This window comes from Narcine bancroftii, chromosome 12 (genome assembly GCF_036971445.1).
Source record: "Narcine bancroftii isolate sNarBan1 chromosome 12, sNarBan1.hap1, whole genome shotgun sequence".
In the NCBI taxonomy this organism is placed as follows: domain Eukaryota; kingdom Metazoa; phylum Chordata; class Chondrichthyes; order Torpediniformes; family Narcinidae; genus Narcine; species Narcine bancroftii.
Genome location: NC_091480.1, coordinates 25,516,259 through 25,536,083, shown reverse-complemented (window position 1 = coordinate 25,536,083; position 19,825 = coordinate 25,516,259). Strand labels below are relative to the sequence as shown.

General features: G+C 43.7%; 1 protein-coding gene across 2 annotated transcripts in view; it reads left to right on the top strand.

The window, feature by feature from the left end:
- The window catches only part of gna12a (guanine nucleotide binding protein (G protein) alpha 12a), a 59,322-nt gene that overhangs the window by 11,542 nt on the left and 27,955 nt on the right, over positions 1-19,825 (top strand). The window contains exon 1 of one of the 2 annotated variants that reach the window (XM_069906793.1): positions 17,202-17,285. The exons of the other annotated variant lie outside the window; for it this stretch is intronic. The gene's annotated coding sequence lies outside the window, so the exon portion shown is untranslated. Of the gene's footprint in view, positions 1-17,201; positions 17,286-19,825 lie in introns of those variants that run through there. 2 annotated transcript variants of the gene reach the window in all.

The following is a 19,825-nucleotide window of genomic DNA, read 5'->3' as shown; positions in this document are numbered from 1 at the left end:
GATAATTTTGCACATGAAATTATTAACATCCGCTTCTGAGACTTTGACTTAATATGAACATATTCTGAATATTTTCACCCTTTAATAACAGCTGGAAGTTGTCAATAATTGAAATTAAGGTACAATGGCCATTTGTGTTTGAACAAATTTCTCTTTGTAAAATCTTGATTACTGGGATGTTTAATTTTTAATATGAAGCAAATTTCTTTTGATACTTATACCCTGAATAATTGTATTATTTTCTCAAGTTTTCCCAATATATAAAAAAATGTGGTGGAGTTGCTATTTGTGGTGACTGTCTCCTGTTAACATATTAAATAACAATGTTATTTTACATCACTTTTTTACTGTGGAGAAAGACAAAAAGGGGCTAAGAAACTTGGAAATAAAGATGGGATGAGAGTTAGCATTACAGAAGAGGAAGTACTGTAGGTCTTGCGTAAATCACCAGGTCCTGACAGGCATATACCCTAGGATGTTTTGGGTAGCTAAAAAAGAAATTGCTGGAACTCTGGCAGGGATATTTAAATAATCCTTGAGCATAGGGGAGGTGCTGGAGGATGACTAATATGGTGGCTTTATTTTTTTAAAAAGGGTAAGGATATTCCAGGGAACTACAGGCTGGTGAGCTGTCAATCATGGATTCATTGCTGGAGGGCCTTCTAAGAGAAGACAACTACTAGCATTTGGAAAGGAAATGGCTGATTAGAGATTGTCACCGTGGCTTTGTGTATGAGAAATCGTGTCTGAAGTTTTTAAAGAGAAAAGAGGTGACCAAAATGTTTGAGGGAAGACCAATCTATGGTATATTGTTGACTTTGATTTCACCAAGGCTTTTGATGAGGGACTGCATGATGGGCTGATTCGGAGATCCAGGGTGAGCTTATCAATTGGATACAGAATTTGATGCCAAAATCTGGTATTTAACTGTATCCCATGTAAAAGGTTGACCCCCAACCCCACTGCAGACTCTTGCTTCGACCCCAGCTGCCTGCCCATCGGTACTCCCAATACCACCAACATGGTGCTCCATTGGTCCATTAGAGCTCCTGAAGCCTCAAACACAGACCTACTGCCAGGTCCTGGCTTTACAATTTCAAATGCTTCTGACAAATGTTGTTTTGTCACTTTACTATATCCCAACTATGGTAACTAAAGGAAATAATTTTATTGATGAAATGTAAAGTTGGGAGAACCTCCATCAGAACTCCCAGTGCCTTGAATGACTCGGGTACCTACTGCAGTCAAAAGTAGTATCCATGTAATAGTCAACACATAAATTTAACATTTAAAAATGATCTTTAAAAACTCTACTTTTAGAATAAGAATAAACAATAGCTATCATAGTTAGTTTATAAATGACACCAAAAATTGGTGTAATGGACAGTGAGGATTATCTAAGATTAGAAGAGGATTGGCAAATTTAACTTTCATGTGGGTCATTGCATATTGGAGGGTTAAATCAGTGCAGGACCTGTCTGGGGAGTATTTTAATGTTTAATTTAATATAGATATACAGCACAGTAACAGGTCATTTCAGCCCATAAACCCATGCCACCCAATTGCACACAACCTGGGTATGTTTTAAAGAACAAAGGTATGGGACATGCAGTTCAATGAATGTGATGGCTCAGCTAGACAGGGTGGTGAAGAAGATATTTAGTCCACTAGCCTTCATCAATCAGGGACTAGAGTCGGGAGTCACTGGTCAACTATACATGAAGTTGGTGAGACTGCACTTAGAGGATTATTTGCAGTTTTAGCCATTCAGCTATGGAAAATATGAATCTGAAAATGGTGCAGAGCAGGTTAATGAGAATGTTGCTGGGATGGGTTGACTGCATTGGCTGGGACTTTAGTCCCTGGAGTACAGAGGGGTGGAGGGGGTGTGTGTCCTGAAAGAAGCTTCTTAAAATTGTGAGGACACTGTTCCCAGGGTAGGGAAATATCCAACAAGAAGGCACAGATTTTGGGTGAGAGAAGAAAGATTATAAAATGATGGAGGGGGGAAAAAAAACCTTCACACAGTGGGTATATGGAATGAGCTGCTAGAGCAAATGGAAAAAGTGGGGACAGTTGTAGTGTTCGAAAGATATTTAGATTGGGAAGGGTTAAAGGATATGGGTGTACATGGGTAATTGTGACTAGCTTTATGCCCTTTGATGCCCTAGCTAATAAAAAAAAAACTATCAATCTCTGTCTTAAATATATGCAATGACTTGGTCTCCACAACTGCCTTTGGCAACAAATTCCACAAATTCACCACCTTCTGGCTAAATTTCTCTGCATCTCTTCTCAGTGGATGCCCTTCACTCCTGAAGCTGTGGCCTCTCATTCTAGACTCTCACATCAACATTCAAAATGTTTTCATGAGATTCCAACAAGTACAGGCCAAGAGCTATCAAATGCTTCTCCTATAATAACACTTTCATTCCTGGAGTTGTCTCTTCTGAACCCTCTCATGTCAGCACATCCTTAAGTGCTGAGCCCAAAAATACTCAATACTGAGATCCAGGGTGAGCTGATCAATTGGATACAGAATTGGTCGTGGAGTGTTTTTCCTCTGATTGGAGACCTGTTGCTAACGATCTACTGCCGGGATTGGTGCTTGGTCCACTGTTTGTTATCCAAGTAATTGGAATAGATTTGTGTAAAAGTCAACCCTCTATATTTAACACAGGCCTCACCTGTGCCTTTTAAAGCCTCAACATCACATCCCTATTGTATTTCATTCATCATGAAATGAATTCCAGCATTGCATTTGTCTTCATCACCAACTCAACCTGTAAGTTTATCTTCAGGGTATTCTGCACAAGGGGTCCCAGGTCCCTCTGCATCAGGGAATTTTCAATTTTCTCCCCATTTGGAAAAGAATCTGCCCATTTATTTCTTCTTTCAAAGTGCATGACTGTACACTTTCTAACATTGTATTTCATTTGCCACTTCTGCCCATTCCTCAGCCCTTTGTTTCCTCAACTCTACCTACTCCCCCACCAACACATTTGCAAGTTTAATCTGGACACTTGGCCACAAAGTCATTCATTCCATAATTTAAATAAATGACATACAGTGTAAAGCGTTGCCCCAACACTGACCCTTGTGGAACACCACGAGCTACTGGCAGCCAACCAGAATATGATCCCTGTGTTCTGGCTCTGCTTCCTACCAATTAGCCAATGCTTTACCCGCGCAAGTGTATTCTGTTACACCACGGGCACTTATATTGTTAAGTAAGGTCTTCTGCGGCACTTTGTCCTTCTTAAAATCCAAATACGCAACACCCACTGCATCTCCCTTATCCAGCCTGCTTCTCACTTCAAATAATTACAATAGGTTTATCAAGCAAGATTTCTCCTCAAGGGTACCATGCTGGCTTTAACCTATTGTCATGTGCCTCAAAATGCTCCATAGCTTCATCCTTGACAATTGACTCCAGCTTAAACCACTGACATCAACCTAAACAGTCTATAATTTTCTTTCTGCTGTCCCCTCCTTTTGAATAGTGGGGTGGCATTTGCGATTTTAAGCTTTAAAGGGTGTCAAACTGATCAGATTGGTTTAGATATGGTGTCTGGCATGTAATTGTAAGTATTGCTATTTAATTTTTGACATCTCCGGACAGTTGTCATCTATTATTCAGTCTAAAGAAAAATATTATTTCTTTGTTCATTAACATTTGAAGCTGTTCATTACATCTTTGGTTATATTGTATTCAAGACTAAGACATAAGAATAGTAATGGGCTATTCAACCTATCGAGTCAGTCCCACCATTTGACCGTGAGCTGATCCATTTGCTCTCTCTTCCCATAACCTTTAATGCCCTGGCTTCACTGTTTTAAAACCTAAAACTCCTCTGTCCCTAGCATCGCAATCCTTGCTGCAGAGACTTTTTAAAAACAAAAACAAAATAATCCTGGAATGTGACTGGTCCTAATTGTATTTTCCTATGTGGGATTGTTCCTCCTGAATAAAATTTACAACTTCAAAATTGCATGGGTCCTTTTGAGCCAATATTCTAAGTTTGGGTAATTGCTCAATTGGTGGCAACCATTTTCATCACACTGTTTTGCCTTGACTAATTTGCAGCAAGATTGCTATTCTGAGCATGCAAATTTTGCTGTTGTAAGTTTACTTTTTTAATCATCTGTCGTCAGTTAAAATAATAGAATATTTATTCCATCACAGGATAAAAGGTGGAACTGGAATTAAAATGTTAACTATATCTATTATGTTTTCTTTGGCTTGGCTTCGCGGACGAAGATTTATGGAGGGGTAAATGTCCACGTCAGCTGCAGGCTCGTTTGTGGCTGACAAGTCCGATGCAGGACAGGCAGACACAGTTGCAGGGGAAAATTGGTTGGTTGGGGTTGGGTGTTGGGTTTTTCCTCCTTTGCCTTTTGTCAGTGAGGTGGGCTCTGCGGTCTTCTTCAAAGGAGGTTGCTGCCCGCCAAACTGTGAGGCGCCAAGATGCACGGTTTGAGGCGAGATCAGCCCACTGGCGGTGGTCAATGTGGCAGGCACCAAGAGATTTTTTTAGGCAGTCCTTGTACCTCTTCTTTGGTGCACCTCTGACACAATGGCCAGTGGAGAGCTCGCCATTTAACGAATGCATGAGTTTGACATGCATTTAACATATTCAAAATGCAAATACATTTCCTTATTGAAATTTGCACATGATGTACAAAAAAAAACAATTTGAGAAGATTGTCATATTGATAATCAGTGGTTCTGGTTGCGTCTAAATTTGAGATGGAAAATTTAAGTACCAGTTCTAAATGTTGCCAATGCATTTTACAAAGCAGTGCCCAAGAAACATTTTCTTTAAACTGATTTCGGCCAAAATGTTTAATGTAATTCATGGTAAAAAGTGCAAAAAATTTCCTTTTTGTGAAGAAAACTTGGCAGAATAGGATCAGAAATAATCTGGACCCATGATATAACATCTGTGACCTTTTAGGATTTGCCTGGCAATTTACATATGAAAGTTGTTTACAGTACGTTTCCAATTATCCAAAATGCTTGAGACCAGGCCTATCTCAGTTAAGCAGATTTTTTTGGATATTTGGGAATTTTCTCTAGGCAGACCAGTAGTATTAGAATCCCCAACACCTTCCCATGCAGTTGCCAATCCCTGACACCTCCCCATCCTTTTGCCAATCCTGCCTGGAAGCTCTAAGTCCCCGCTCCTGCCCAGGAGCCTGAGGTCTCCCCTCACCTGTAAGTGGTAGGAGATTGCACAGGGGTTGTCCTCCAGCAGAATTTCAGCGACCCTGCTGAAAGGATGTTTGATTGAAGGAGCGGCTTGGGCAAGTGGGGAGAGAATGGCGACGTGGTTTGGGCGGGCGAGCAGGGAGAGAGCGACAGCATGGTTTGGGCCGGTTCAGTTCAAATTCTGAGAATACTGCAATGCAATGTATCATAAAGTTGCAGTAACTCAATCAAAGACAAAACTCAAGGCAAAGAATGACAATTTATAAATAAATAATCAATGCTATCTTTTCCTTCAATGTGTAACTTATGGACAAATGTCTCCTTTGTAAAACTGATTCCCTGTAGCCCCACTTGAGCACTGAAAGTTTAAAAAAAAAATTCAACTTTTTTTCAAATTTTGATGTCCTGTCACACAGTGGCGGGGGGGGGGGGGGTATTTTGGATATTTAGAATTCTGCTTAATCAGTTTACAGTTAATTAGAAGTGCTGTATTAATTTTCTTCACTCTTCAAATGGTGCTTTTTATTTTCCTGTTCATGCTCCCTTTCCCACAAATTAAAGAGAAGTCAGTTCACAAGAACAATGCAGTATTTCTGTGGAGCATATTGGATGGAAGTGGTGGAACTGCAGTAAATATTGGGAATTCAATCTGTATAGATGCCATTGTAGTGCCATAGACCTGAAAATATATTTGATATCCTTGAGATGGCTAAAGATAGTTAAGTATCAAACTACAGTGCGTGCTACGGCAGAGCATGAAAGCAAGACACTGACACAAGGTGAGTACAGTCAATCTTAACTTTATTAATGGTTTGCTCAGCCTGCAGGACTGGTTGTTAAGCCACTTACAGCAGAAATGACGTCGCTGGTCGTGAATAGACCCGTGTTACTGTCGGTGCTCGCTGTTTCCCATCACGTGGCCGGCAGCTCGTGAAGAAAGCATGGCCCTTTCAGGATCGCCATTTTGTGTGTCAGGACGCCGCGGGCTGCCACGTGAACCCCCAACCAGAACTAATGATCTGGGCTCTGTCCTTTGTTTTGGGCAGCCTCCTTCTGCAGTGTGGGGCTGGTGGGTTGATCAGCTGGTGAGTGTCCAAATGTGCTAGTTTGAGGCAGTCAGTTTCCTCCTTGTTGCTGATGTCCAGCACACACACACACAGCCCCATTATGCTTGACCACCCAGTATGGCCCCTCATGGCTGCTGTAGCAATCTCTGGTGCATCCCTTGCCGCACGAAAACTTAAGTGCAGGTTCTTGGGGATGAACGTCTTGGGTTGGCCATACGCTGAGGGCCATGTTGGGGCCAGTGTGGCCAGTTGTTCTTGCAGTCTCTTGAGGGTTGTTGCTGGTGTTTTGTCCGTTTTTCTGTTGCCAGCCAGGAATTCTCCAGGGATGACCAGTGGTGCCCCACACACCATTTCCGCTGCCAAGGCGTCAAAATCCTCCTTGGATTCCCAAGAGAGCCCATGGCAATTCGTTCACCCAGTTCAGACCTTTGAGTCAGGCCATCAGCACCGCTTTGAGGTGCCTGTGGAACCTCTGCACCAATCCATTGGCCTGGGGATGGTATGCCGTGAAATGGTGGAGTTGAGTTTCCAGGAGGCTGGTTAAGGCCATCCAGGGCCTTTAGGTGAATTGTGCACCCCTGTCTGATGTTAAGTGTTCCAGGACTCTGAATCAGGCCACCCGTGTGATTATTAGGGCTTGGGCGCAGACCTCCGCTGAAGTTTCCACCAGTGGGATTGCTTCCAGCCACCTTGTGAGACAATTCACCATCGTCAACAGGTACCATGCTCCCCGTGACACTGGCAGGGATCCTACAATGTTTATGTGCAGGTGGCTGAATCGCTGTCATGCCGGTTCGAATGTTTGGAGAGGGAGGGGGCACCTTGACATCTGTCTGTACATCTGGCAGTGCATGCAAGTTCTGTTCCTTTGGCTGACCTGCTTGCGGAGACTGTGCCAGTTGAACCTGCTGGCTACCAAATTGACAGTGGTCCTGATGTTTGGATGTGCCAAGTCACGCACTGCGTTGAACACTGGTCATCTCCATGTTGCCGAGACAATGGGGCGAGGCTTGCTGGTCAAAGCGTTGCAAAGGAAGATTTGGTCGTTGGGGCCTGAGTGGATATCCTCCAGCTTCAGTCCTGCCACTACTGTCTTATTCGTGGGGATATCGGGGTCTGTCTGTTGTGCCAGGGCCATGCAATCGATTCCTTGTAAGAGAGCCTATATTGCCTGGATAGTTGGCCAGGACAGGCCAAGGGTTACCATTGTCCCTGACCCATTGCTCATGAACACCCCTGATGGCTGTGTTGGATGCATCCACCATGAGTGCAGTCAGAGCCTCTATCCATGGACACACTAGGAGCATTGCATTGGCCAGGGCGTCTTTGGCTTTCTGGAAGGCTTCTGAAACTTCCTCCTTTCACTATACCTCTTTTTGCTTCCCGCTATGAGCAAGAATAATAGGCACATGATGTGGGCTGCCGCCAGTGTGAAGCAGTGCTGCCGAACTCCTGGAGGCTTTGCACCATATGTGGCTTGGTGAAATGCCTGACAGCCTCTTACTTTTTCGGGCAGAGGTGTCGCCCCGTGTCTATTGATTCTGTAGCCAAGGAAATCTATTGATTCTCACCCAAACTGGATTTGGCCGGGTTGATAGGCCAAACTTGCTGAGTTGTGTGCAATCCTGTCTTATGTGGGGCGCATGTTCTTACTGTTTGCGGCTGACTATCAGAGTGTCGTCCAAGTAAATGAACGCAAAGTTGAGATCCCGGCCCACTGTGTCCATCAGCCTCTGGAATGTCTGAGCCACGTTTTTAAGCCCAAAAGGCATGCTCAGGAACTCAAACAAACCAAAGGGTGTAATGATAGCAGTTTTACAATGTCCTCTGGGGGAACCAGGATTTAGTGATAGCCCCTTATGAGGTCGACCTTGGAGAATATCTCTTCACTGGGCAGTTTTGTATGTGGGGCACCGGATATCTGTCTGGCGTGGTGAACTCATTGATGCATCAATAAGCCCTACACGGGCTCCATCCTCCTGCCACCTTCAGTACCATGTTCAGGGGGATGTCCAGAGACTGTTGGACCCCCGCACGATTCCCAGCTCTTCCATCTTTCAAGCAAGGTTGAGTTTCCCAGGTCGGTGGGGGGGGAGGCGATGTGTCCTGGAGTGTAGGGTGAGAAACTTAGTGAGGATGTGGTTCCATACCCTGTGTTTTTGTTCTGTTGAGGTAAATTGTGGTACCACAATGGAGGGGAATTCTGCCAGGATACGAGCAAACTCATTCATTGGTGGTGACAGAATGTAGTGGGGAGCGGGTAGCTTGGCCTCCCTAAGGAGAAAGCTCTGGAAAGTCTTGGCATGCACTAACTGCTGCCCTTTTTGGTCCACCAACAAGTAATGAGCCCTGAGAAAGTCTACCCCCAGTAGTGGTTGTTGCACTGCTGTCAAGGCAAACGTCCATGTGAACCGGCTGTTCCCAAAGCAAAGTGGGGTGCTGCGGGTGCTGAAGGTTCGGATGTTGGAATTGTTTGCAGCCCTAAGGGCTGGGTCTGGTTTTCTGTTATGGGTGTCGTGAGCTGAGGATGACGGGATGCTGATCTCGGCCCCAGTGTTGACTAGGAACTGTCACCTTGATAGGGAGTCCTACGTGTGGAGAAGGCTGTCTCGTCGGACGACTACTTCAGCCACTAGCGATGGTCAGCTATGGCGTTTCACTGAAATGCGCAGGGAGGGCAGCCATTGACGGGCCTCTGAACCCCGCCATTGGTGATAGAAACAATACTGCTCATTGTGGGTGGTGGGGATGTCCGTTGGCCAGCTGATCGATGTGGTGATCTAGTTGTCTGTTGTGCCAGGCCTTACGACTTGATTGCCACAATGCTGGAATCTCTCTTCGCTCCCCAGAGGACGTCATCTCAAGTGGTACCTCCCTGGGGTCGCTGAAGTCCTCCTAGGCAAGCAGCAGTTGGATATTCTCTGGTAGTCTCTCCAGGGAGATCTGCTCAAAGAGCAGGGAAGGCTTGTGGCCATCAGTTAATGCTAACATGTCATTCATGAGAGCGGAAAGGGCCCTGTCCCCCAAATGGTCCACGTGCAACATTTGGGCTGCAAGCTTGTGTTTCGAGAGTGCAGGTTAAAAACTCTTTGATGGCCACATATTTTCCCTGCTCCAGAGGCTGCCAGAGGAAATCAATGACCCTGGTGGCTGTGTCTTGGTCGAGCGAGCTCACCATGTAGTAATACCTCGTGGCATCGGCTGTAATTTGTTGAATCTGGAACTGGCTCGGTCTACTCGAACCATACAAGCGGCTACAAAGTCCAGAATATCAGCAGTTTTAGTGAAGCTGTGTGGAGTGTTGCTTATTTCTCCATCGTTGGCTCCAAAGCGCTGTTTGGACTGGTTGGGGTCACCAATGTAGCGCGTGCCACAGCAGAGCATGAAAGCAATACACTGACATGAGGTGAGTACAATCGATACTAACTTTATTGACGTTTCGCCCTGCCTTTATATAGGTTCGCTGGGCCTGGTTGTTATGCCATTTCCCGCAGAAATTACATCACCGGCTTGCCAGCAGTGTCATTGCTATTTTTCATTTTGATAAATACACAAGGAAGAGTTAAAGATGGAAGGCAAGAAAACCGATTTTAAAGCTTCTCCTGAACAGTTTAGTTCTATGTGTAGGATCTATTGCGTCCTTTTGCTATTGGCAATGAATCATCGTCAATGGGTACTATAATTTGGACTTGAGCTGATGGGTTTATAATTAAAGCAAAATTGACAACTGACATTTTGAATCTTGTATTAAAATGAAATTGGATATTTAAAAAAAAAAATCTTTTTTCTCCTAGTATTTGAAGTTTTCTATTGTTAACTGGAATGTGGTCTTGTCCTCAGATTTTCTTCAAGAATGTGGTGAGAAAATTCTACTAATGCAACTGAATTAGTGTTTTGAGGGAACCGTGCCCTTCAATTGAGCAAATGTAAAATTGAGGTATTGGAATGCAGAATTGAGCTGTGACTCTTCATGGTCGTAAGGTGAAAACTATTTCCTTTGGTTATTGAATCATTTAACTGGAAAGCTGGACCCTCTTGTTTGCAAAGGAAGAAGGGGAAATGTTAATTTTTCTCTGGCCAATTGGAAAGCGAATCATAATAACTCAAAGATGGTGGATTTGTATGTTTTTTTTTCTGCTGGTACGAGCAAAGAATGAGATGTGAGAATAAATAATTGCCTTTCAGGCAATGCATTGGAAAATTTCCAGACTGGGTCTTGAGAGTGGTCTGGCTTGCTATTTTATGAAAGGCTGCACTTTAGAAAAAGAAAACTTGAATGGATTATAAAAGGATGAACTCTGCAAAGAGCAGAGCAATATACATGTATGATTAGCATCAATAGGCTATTTTTAAACCTTGCCCACTTTAAAATCTAAACGGCTGAGTTATTTGAGAGTATAATTCATGTCCAAATGGAGCAGGAGCAGCAGTTTTCAACTTTTTCTTTCCACTCACATACCACCTTAAGTAATCCCTTACTAATCACAGAGCATCTGTGGCATAAGGTGGTATATGAGTGGAAAGAAAAAATTTGAAAACCCATCAAAGCTAATAGAGTTCTTTGGTTCAGTGTGGAAGCTTGTCTATTAGCAGGTAGCATGGTTCAGGCTTCTTGCCAGAAACAATGGGAGCTTAATAGTTGTACTCTTTCTGTGGTTAAATCAGCCCCGTGATCTCCAATTTCATTTGTTAAACTTAAACAATGAATCATGAGAGCAATGTAGTTCACAGATGACTGGGCTTGTTACCAAGTGAACAACTATATTGTGTGCTTGGAGCTTGAATATAATGAAATAAAAATTGTAGCCACAAGTTGGATCGAAAATAAAATTTTGATCTTTGCTTATGTAGTTGGCATTCTTTCAAATTTTAGAATTTATAAGGGTCATTGGTAGCAAAATAGCATAGTTAAACTTGCCTCTTAAGAACTAAAAGTAAACCTTTTTTTAATTGAGTGTATTTGTTGACCCACTTAAAGAAAGGCCTGTAGCATAGTAGATTCTGTAGTTTTGGAATCACCAGTAAATGCATGTGTCACAATATCATAGAACCATTTACGGAGCGGAAACAGGCCATGTTGGCCTTTCGAGTCCGTACTGGTTCACTGATTTTGTGCGCCCTCTTCAGGCATTGGTCCCGGTAGATCCTCATTGAATAACGATGGGCGAATTCAATGCAGGTGGGATCCTTTATAATTTATCATTTTATCATTAAATTTTACTTTTCATAGGAGAATCTTGCTGATCCAGATCGCTGAATAGATGACCACAGTATCATCTAAAATTATTGGGTGTTTTTTGTCAATTTCTACAAACTTTTAAAGAAATAATTAGGATAAGCAAATAAATGTGCAATTGTTTGGTTCGACCACAACCAATCCATTTTGTGTTTTTTGGCTATAAAAAAAGTGTGTAGCTTTGAACTTAGTAAACAGGTGATGAGCTGATAATCACATGGGTTTGTGCATGTGCCATTGTTTCCTCTTTGTGTTAATTGTTTTTTTGATTTTTAAATTTACAAATGATACCAAATATAGTCAGGTTTGGGAAGATTACGTAATGTGTGTGAATGGAATATTGCAGCAAAGTACAGGCCCTTCAGCTCAATGTTGTACTGACCCACGTAAACCTACTCCACAATAATTTCATTTTTCCTGACCTCAGTCCGGGCTCGATCTCTGCAGCCTTCGGTGGCCTGTCTCTTTGGTGTGGTGCTGGTGCCTTGACCGGATGCACCAGGTCAAGGTGTCCTGGCTTCGGCCTATCTTTGGTGAAGACCTCAGTCTTCCCTCCGACCTCCAGGGAGGCCCTCTTGTTGTGGATGACCCAGAACAGACCCTCATATGGCCTCTGAAGTGGTGGACAATGTGGACCCCTGCGAATGAAAACATGCTCTCAGTTCTGCAGGTCTTTGGGTATGTTGGTCCTCGTGTGTCCGTGCCTGGAAGGTGGAATTAGGGCCAGGTTGCTGATTCTTTCCCTTAGCCTGCTGAGGAATGCTGCAGAGTCGTCCTGCTGACTGCCTGGAGATGGTACGAATTCTCCCAGGACCACCAGGGGAACTCCATAGACTAGTTTGGCCGAAGAGGTGTTGAGGTTCTCCTTGGGTGCGATACGGATACCCAACAGTGCCCATGGTAGCTCGTCTACACAGTTGGGTCTTTGGAGTCTGGTCATGATTGGTTTTGAGATGCCTGTGGAAGTGCTCCACCAACCCTTTGGACTGTGGACGGTCTGTTGTATGATACAGCTGGGCACGCCACTGGCTGGTGAGGTCAGACCATAGATTGGAGGTGAACTGTGCCCCTCTGACAGATGTGATGTGGGATGGTAACCCAAACTGTGCCACCTTAGATGAGATGAGGGCCCTGGTGCATGAGGTTGTGGACGTGTCTGCCAGCAGGACTGTTTCTGGTCGCCTGGTGAAGCGGTCAACCATCGTGAACAGATAACAGAAACCCTGGGATACTGGCAAAGGTCCTACTATGTCCACGTGGATGTGGTCGAACCTTCATTACGTGGGCTCAAAATGCTGAGATGGGGTCTTGGTGTGCTGCCTTGGTTGTTTGGCACTGCATGTACGCCTTCGCCCACCCACCAACCTGTTTCCGGAATCCATGCCACACGCATTTGATGGCCACCAGATGGATGAGCCAGTCCGTGGATGGTGTTGAAAAGTTGTAGCCTCCAGGCCACCTGGACAATCTGACCTGACTGGTGACCACATCACACAGGAGGGTGGAGTTACCCGTCCTGGAGCTGCAATCCTGTTATGGCAGTCCTGCATTGGGGCATTTCCTTGTCTTTCTGCTGCACCTCTGCCAGTACATCTTACATTTGTGGTGTACTCTGAGATAGGTGTCATTGCTGGCGGGCTGACCACGCGTCCAAGGTAAAAGTCAGGGGCTTGTGATCTATGAAGGACCTGCCCTCTGGGAAGTACCTGAAGTGGTTGGTGGCTAAGTTCAGCACCAGTAGCTCTCTGTCGAAAGCGCTGTACTTCAGTTCTGGAGGCCACAGATGTTTGCTGAAGAAAGGCAGTGACCGCCAATCTTCTTCAATCTCCTGCTCCAGAACTCTGCTAATTGCCATTCCTGAGACATCCACTGTCAGGACCGTTGGAGTGTCTGACCTGGGATGTGCCAGGAGAGCAGCATCCACCAGGGTTTCCTGACCTTCGCGAAGGCTTCCAATATCTTCTTGTTCCAGGTGATGTCCTTCTCCTTGCCTGCCATTCAGGCAATCAGGCCACATGATCCAGGCAGCTGAAAGGATGAACCTGTGATAGAAATTGATCATCCCCATGAACTCCTGTAGTCCCTTGGTCATATTGAGTCTGGGGAACTTCCAGATGGTCTCCACTTTACTGGATGGTGGTGTGGCTCCTTTCGATGGCCTCCAATCTAAATTGGCATTTGGCTGGGTTGATTGTCTGGCTGAACTTGCTCATTTGGGTGTAGAGGTTGTGGAGGTGTACCATATTCTCCTGTTGGTTCCTGCTCGCCACCAGGACGTCGTCCAGGTCTCGGACCACTACTCCATGAGTCACTCGAAGGTCTGTGCGGCGTTCTTCAGCCTGAACAGCATTTGGAGGAATTCAAAAAGGCCAAATAAATTGATGATGGTGGTCTTGGGGATATCATCGGGGGTGTGCCAGGATCTGATATCCCCACAAAAGTTTTACCCTGAATAAGATCTTTGCCCTGTGCAGGTTAGCTGTGAAGTCCTGGATGTGCAGCACAGGGTACCGATCCGGTGATGTAGCCTTGTTGAGCCGGTGGTAGTTGCCACATTGTCTCCTGCCCCTAGTTGCTTTGGATATTGTGTGCAGGGAAGAGGGCCATGGGCTGTCTGATCGCCATTCGATGCTGAGCTCCTCCAGCTTCCTGAATTCCTCCTTTGCCAGCTGGAGCTTCTCTGGAGGAAGGTGTCTTGCCTTTGCGTGGAGCAGTGAGACCTGGGTCAAGATGCGATGCTGTACTCCATGTTGGGGTATTACTGTGGTGTATGGGGGTCGGGGTGGGGGGGGGGGGGGGTGAGCACTGCAGGGAACTCGGCCAGGACCCTGGCGTACTCGTTGTCCGTTCTCTGTACAAAGACCAGATGGAGTACTGGGAGCCTGGTGTCTCTGAGGGGGAGAAGGTTTGAAAAGTCTTGGTGTGGACCATTCTCCTTCCCTTGAGGTCCACTACCAGACTGTGGGTGCACAGGAAGTCTGCCTCGAGGAGTGGCTGTTCCATTGCGGCCAGCGTGAACACTCATGAGAAGAGGCTGCCTCCCAACTGAAGTTGGACCTTGTGGGTACCAAATTGTGGTGTTGTTGGCAGCCCTCAGTGTGGGGCCTGACTGCTTGTTCCTAGTGTCCTGTCCCAATAGGGGCAGGACATTGACTTCTGCTCCTGTGTCCTCGAGGAAGTGTCATCCAGACTGGTAGTCCTAAATGTACAGGAGGCTGTCTTGGAAGCCAGCCATTGTGGTCATTAGCGACGGCTGGCCCGGGTGTTTCCCTGAAACGTGCATGGTGGCCTGGTAGAAACACTACTGGTCATCTGGATCACCTTCTCTGGGGCACTGCTGTTCTCTTGGTGGCTCTGGCTGTGGAGTTTAGTGACGAACCTGTCCGAGACTGTCCAATCAAACATGATGTCGGGCTCATGTTTGCCCGGAGAGCCAGCATCTCATTCATGAGGGCTGACGCGGGCCTGTCCCCTAGCCCGTCCAGGTGGAGCAGACGTGCCCCTCTATCACACTGTGAGAGCCCAAAGGTCTCGATCAGCAAGTCCTTGGCCACTCGGCTGCTGTATCCTGGTCTTGAACGCTTACCACATTGTAGTACTGGATGGACTCTGCTGTGATTTGCCAGATCTGGAACTGTGACTCAGCCTGGTCAAACCACACGCGTGATTGATTTGTCCAGAAGGTCGGCAGCTTGAGAGCAACCATGTTGACTGCTGCCTGTTCACTCATCGCTGGGTTTAGATGCCGTTTAAACCATCAGATCATCAATTTTAGTTGTGCACTACTTGAAAGAAGATATACACACCAAGTCGGGTTAAGCTCTGAGTTTTATTCGGGCTCAGCCCTGACTTTTATACTTTCACTGTTCCTGCCGAGGCCCCCTTGGGTGACGTCACAACATGCATAACAAAAGTGGGTTTCCCGTGCGCGGGTACTTTCCTGCATGATAATGCCCTTCTTTCCCATGTGGTGTCCCTGTTTGTTGGCTGCGCAGCAAGGTCAGCACCATTTTGGGGTCGCTGGCCTTTAAGCTCACTGATTTGCTTGTTGGGGTCAGTGCCGCTGCGTGGGCTGCTAGCCTTTGTTGCGCTCGCCGCCCAGAGCACTAGCCTGGTTGCCACCTTGGCAGGCTGCCACAATCTATTATTATCAAAGGAAAAAAACCCAAAAATCAAAACCCTTATCTTCAAACAAGGTTATTTTTTTTAAAAAAAAAAGGCATCGAATGACATCAACCAGGAACCAGACAGCACATCACTGAAGCATCCAAAAACCTTAATTATTTAGGTTATGATAATAATCTATAAATGGGGCCCCATGTCTTATAGAAGTTGGTCTTTAATAAAATATCTAATTTTTTTTTCCAAACTTGGGTAGGACATAATATCACAACTGTTGTATGTGTGTATTTTTTTTAGATATTTACAAGTTAGACATTCTGTTTAATCAAAACATTCTGTTGAATTCCTAAGAAATATTCTTGATTTGCTTCTTGATGTATTGATAGAAGCTCAATATCAATTATTTATAACAATTTGCTGGACATAAGAATTGCCTCACTAGTTAAGATCAAGAATGATTAGGAACTTGATTTGAATATATCACTTTCAGATGAGGTTTGGGATTCTATTTTTAAGCTGATTAATACTACCTCTGCGCAATTCAAGGTGGTCGAAAGTGTGTATATATATATATATGTGTGTATATATATATATATATATATATATATATATATATAAAGTTAAACTATCTTGCTTTAATTCTGATACAAATCCTATATGTGACAAATGCAAAATTTTTGAGGTTTCGTTGATTCATATATTCTAGGCTTGCCCTACTTTAGAAAATTTTTGGGAAAACGCCTTTCAAACCTTTTTTTTAAAAAGGTCGAAGTAGAACCCTGCCCCTTGTTTAATTTGGATTTTCTCAGGAAGATGATATATTACTGACAAACTCAAAAATGAAGTTTATCTTTCACTTCTCTGATAGCTAGATAGGCAAATTTGATTAAATGGAAAGACAGTATTAACGCTCCTTCTTACATTCATGTGCCAATCTAAAATTCTTTTATATGTCCCTATTGTAAAATACTCCTTCACCATTCCTGGCAAAGCATTCCAGGCACCCACTACTCTCCATTTTTTTTAAAAACTTGCCTCCTAACATCTCCCCTAAACTTTGCTCCATTCACCTTAAACAGATAAAGTTGCATAACTGACATGCAATTAAATTAAACATATTAGAAAAGGGTTTTGTGAAATAAATGTTCTGAACTGATCAAAGCTGAGTCTATATATCACAGATTATTATTGCCACAATGATTCCTGTATGTGATTCTTTTACAATGGCTTTATTTCCGACGGGGTCAAATTGAGGACTGGGTACTATTCTGGAAGACATGCTATAAAATGTGTAGAGAAGGGTGTGCTGCCAGAATGGCTGTTATACCTATTCTGAAATGAGAGGCAGAGTCTCCTTTGCATAAGCAAAGCTGAGGGGAACCTTGCAGAAAATGAGTTAAATAAAATGACACTTTGAATAAACACAGATTTCTGTTTGTCGAAGAGGAATGTAGAAGCTAACAATATGAGATTTGTCATTAAGGTCTTTTTTTGTTGTCTTATGAGAAAATGTTGAACTTTCACCTTGTGGAAAGATGGCATTATTTATTTTGCAGGTGCATGAGAAAAATTTGAAGGAGGAAATGGCTTGGTGTGTTGCTAGAAGAGGAACTAGAAAAAAAATAAGACCAAGAATGTGAGCTGTTGGGTAAGGAAATGGGAGTAGAGAAGAGAAAGAAATTGGCTTTATTTGGATGGATAAATGTGGAATACTTCAGGACAGTTCTAAGCTGGACAAGTGAAACGATTTGGCAATTAACAGTGCCAGAAGGCTGCAGGAATGAAAACAAACCAACCAAGAATCTTGGGCACGGAGACCACCTCCTCTGGAAATTGTTATGTGACTTCATATTGGCAATTTCTCTCCGCCCTAAGGCTGCATCACCATCCTTCCTCTCAAACCAGAAATTTAGATTTCTTTATGCTGGAAGTTGCAAACCTTTTCCTCCCTCCAATTCTTGCAGAGCTTTTATTAAACAGTTGATTTCAAAATGCATTGATAACTGGAGGATCCCTAACAAAGCTATAAGTCAGCAGTAGATACGGAGAACATGGAAAGCATAATATTTTCCTGTTGAATCTTTCATGTGAACTGTTGTATGAACAAAATAACATTTTGTTTTTCTAACCCTTTTTGCTTTTGTGATGTTCTGAATGCTCACAGACTTCATCTGTAACATTAGTGACTGAATCGTATGTTCTGTAACTGAATGAGTTACAGAACATGAGTTCTGATTTGTACACCTTTAACAAGGGATGTAAAGGGAACTTCATTTATAACGTTTCATTTGAATTTTTAACCAAGATTTATGAGCTTGGTTTTCCATCTAGTCCATACTGTTTTGTAAGGTATAATTTCTCTACAGTTGCCCAGTTAAAACCATATGCCTTGTTTCTTTGCAGCATTATTTAACTCCTGGCAATTTCCTCTTGGTGGAAGGAGGAATATGGGTTTGGATAAAACACTGTGGAGAAGTAAAGAATAGGAGGATGAAGTTGCAATCCACTGACCTAATTTACAAAGTCTTGGAAAACTTGATTTCCATCCTTGTCACTGTTTTGTGGGTTTATGAGGGTGGTGTGTTGGAGAACTTGATTTCCATCCTTGTCAATATTTTGTGGGTTTGTGAGGGTGGTGTGTTGGAGAACTTGATTTCCATCCTTGTCAATGTTTTGTGGGTTTATGAGGGTGGTGTGTTGGAGAACTTGATTTCCATCCTTGTCACTGTTTTGTGGGTTTATGAGGGTGGTGTGTTGGAGAACTTGATTTCCATCCTTGTCAATGTTTTGTGGGTTTATGAGGGTGGTGTTGGAGAACTTGATTTCCATCCTTGTCAATGTTTTGTGGGTTTATGAGGGTGGTGTGTTGGAGAACTTGATTTCCATCCTTGTCAATGTTTTGTGGGTTTATGAGGGTGGTGTGTTGGAGAACTTGATTTCCATCCTTGTCAATGTTTTGTAGGTTTATGAGGGTGGTGTGTTGGAGAAAATAAGTTGGAGTACTCTTCTTACAGAGAAAATGAAACCTGACAGTGGAAGAGTAAGGGGTGGCCCTTGAGTCAGCTGAATCAGACATTTCACTAAGTTCTGTTGTCATAGATAAAATGATCTGTGGTTCCCATTGTCAGTGTATTTTGTACCAGGTCACTTGAGCCCAATCAAATCACCTTTGGAGTTGTTGAAGATGAATCCATTCACATTATTGTTTGGCAGCCAGAAATAGAGTTATTTTTCACCACACACCATTATGACCATGTGAAGCAAGGTGGCACCTGAACTAGGGTGGAGATGTTATTAGAAAAGGATCACTTGAGGGTCTGATCTTCTTTCCTGGAATTTTATCTGCATGCTTGTAAACTTCCCTTTGCTGCATTTTCACTTTTGCTGGCTGCACTACTGTAGCTGCTTTTCCTTTTCTCTGCAAAGGCAATCAGATGTGCCCCTGAGGATTGTGACGTGAAGTACCTTGCATCCTTCCCACCATTGACTCCTCTATTTAAGCAGCCATCTCAAACGTGAAGTTATTAGGAATATATCAAAGTCTGTAGTCATAAGACACTGCAGATGCTGGAATCTGGAGCAAAAAAAACCCAATTTGCTCAAAGAACTCCAGCCAGTTTGTGTAATGTCATATAAATTTGGTCTACTTGAGATCAAAGGATTGAAACAATGATTATTATGAAATAATACTGGAAAAAGTTGATAGCCTTCAGATTCCAACTGATATTCATCTGACTGCTGTCCATTATGGAGAAGGGAAACTTTTGCTGTTTGCAATAAGTTTTTTAAAAGAAATTTAGTTTTAGCCAAATGGGATTATTTAATAATCAATGAAGATTTATCCAAGTGTGTATACCATAAAACTCTCATTTAATGCTGGGTGGCACCACGAGGAGAGTCACTGTCTCCATGTCAGAGACTAGTGTTCAATTCTGACCTCGCGTGGGCTTGGTTTGTTCTTGCTGGAACTGCTTTTCATTAACATCCTAAACCTATCTGGATTGGTATATTAATTGGTCACTGTAAAATTCCCCTGATGTGTGAGTGAGCAGTAAAATCTGAAGTAAGATAATTACCCAGAAGGTTGGTGTAAATCTGTGGTTGATGGCCAGTGTGGACTCTGGGCCATTCATGTGTCACTGGCACAGTTTTCTACTTTTGGACTGATTTGTAAAACAAACCTGAATG